Source organism: Marmota marmota, unplaced genomic scaffold (genome assembly GCF_001458135.2).
Source record: "Marmota marmota marmota unplaced genomic scaffold, marMar, whole genome shotgun sequence".
In the NCBI taxonomy this organism is placed as follows: Eukaryota; Metazoa; Chordata; class Mammalia; order Rodentia; family Sciuridae; genus Marmota; species Marmota marmota.
The window spans coordinates 2-2223 of record NW_026002903.1 but is presented as its reverse complement, the minus strand read 5'-3'; the positions used below and the strand labels follow the sequence as shown (position 1 = coordinate 2223).

General features: G+C 34.9%; 1 long non-coding RNA gene across 1 annotated transcript; it reads left to right on the top strand.

Moving 5' to 3' along the window:
- The first annotated feature begins 156 nt into the window (after positions 1 to 156).
- Positions 157 to 1742, top strand: LOC107135203. Its single transcript, XR_001502538.2, has 3 exons — positions 157 to 350; positions 462 to 598; positions 843 to 1742. It is a non-coding gene; the product is annotated as an uncharacterized LOC107135203 (long non-coding RNA).
- The last annotated feature ends 480 nt before the right edge of the window (positions 1743 to 2222 follow it).

The following is a 2222-nucleotide window of genomic DNA, read 5'->3' as shown; positions in this document are numbered from 1 at the left end:
ATCACAAGTTCAAAGCCAGCCTCATCAATTTAGCAAGGCCCTAAGCAATTTAGCAAGACCATGTCTCAGAATAAAAAAAAAAAAAAGGGCTGGGAGGAGACTCAGTGGTTAAGCGCCCCCTGGGTTCAATCCTTGGTACCAAAAAAAAAAAAATAGAAACAAATGCTTAATGATTTTTTTTTTTAACTTGATGTGAAAATGAAGGGATACTAGAAACTGAAGTAAACTAGTATTATCTTAATGAAAATATTTACCATTTTATTTAAAATGAAAATGTGTATTGCAGAAATTATTCAGCAGACCATTATCTACAAGAAGCAAAAAAGCTAAAGCACAATGCAGATGCATTGGTATGTAAATATTCTCCTTATATTTATGTGTTTAATCAAATCAACTTAAATCCCCATTTGTTGTTTTTACTTACAGTAGATCACCACTAACTACTTTAATCCTTTCTTTAGTCCGATAGGTTTGAAAAAGCAGTATACTATCTTGATGCTGTGGTATCTTTCATTGAATGTGGGAATGCATTAGAGAAGAATGCTCAGGAATCCAAGTCCCCATTCCCTATGTATTCAGACACAGTGGAGCTTATCAAGTAAGTAGAAGAATTTGCCACATCATTGGCAATAACATCATTTCTCTGGTCTGAGTAAGAAGAGGCTGATATAACCATATATGCTGAAGAGGATGCTTAGTCCTTTATTTTTCTTGGGAAAGGAGAAGTAGGCATTTAAGTGGATGTTTAGGTTTGGTTCTAATGCTTTGAGGACAAAGGAAATCATGAGATCAAAGGGAAGTTTTATATTCTATTTGTCATTTGTATGTTATCTTAATCATAGATACACTATGAAGCTAAAGAATTACTTGGCACCAGATGCCACAGCTGCAGATAAAAGACTCACAGTACTTTGGTAAGTGTTGTGTGTTCCACCCTCTGATAAATGACATGTAGCCCTTGATAAATTGGACTGTGTATGTCTTGAATGCCTTGAGAGTATTATCCTTGAATCAACCTTCCTTATTAACCCTGTTACAAACCTTTTCTCAGTGAGTCAAGCAGGAAATAACTCAAAATTCCCACTGAAAGATTTTAGTTGTCAATTTCTGATCTCTTGCCCTCTTGATAAGTCTTGGTAGGATGAGATTGATATTGGAATCCTCTCATGAGGGATGTGTATGATGTCTTCCAGTGAGGTGTTACTGCTTCTACTATTACTGTTTAAAATATTTTTTTTTCCCTAGAGAAGAGAAATGATGTTTTTTCCTGCATTTCTTTTCATGCCCTCTCAGTCCTTTCATATACGTACCTCTCCTTAGAAGGATATAAGAATATGATATAAAGTTTGTTTTGTTCCAGCCAGGCATGGCAGCACATGCCTGTAATCTCAGATGTGCAAGAGGCTGAGGTGAAAGGATCTCAATTTTGAGGCCAGCTTAGACAACTTAAGGCTATGGTATCTCAGTAGTAGAGCACCCTTGGGTTCAATTCTGAGTACCATAAATAAATTAGTAAATAATAAGTAGGTTAGTAAGTTTGTTTTGTTCCTGGAAGGTATTATCAGTTACTGGTTATGTACTTTACTTGGCACTTCGTTTAATATTGGGAATTTATCTTACTGTGAATAAATCTTACACAGTCCTGTTCATCTTGAGGTTTACAGTTTAGTGTGAGGAGATAGAAATTAAATAATCACACAAGATATGAATTAAATACTTTGAAAAAAAAGTATATGTAATTTTTAAAAAAAAAACCAAGTATGATGGCATGTGCCTATTATTCTAGTAACTCTGGAAGCTGAGGCAGGAGAGGGTCACAAATTTGAGGCCAACCTGGGTAACCTTTTGAGACTCTGTCTCAAATTAAAAAGGGATAAGGATGTAGCTCTGTGATAGAGCCTAGTATCACCAAAAACAAAACAAAACAAAACAAAACAAAAGAATAAGAGTAGAGGGTAGGGAGCAAGGCAGAAGTACAATGAATAGGAAACTTTGAAGGAACTAAAAGAGGGCCAGTGAGAAGTGGACTTGACTGGATATGTAGAGAGGGATGGTCACACAGGGCCTTTATAAAAGCCTGTTAAGGTTCATATGTTCTATCAGAGTTGTTTTTCCTAATTTTTATTTTTTATATTTTAGATTATTTATGATGTAATTCTGTCCCTTAGTGATTTTTTTTTTTTTTTTTTTTGGTAATGCATGTGTTACAATTTGACACTTTG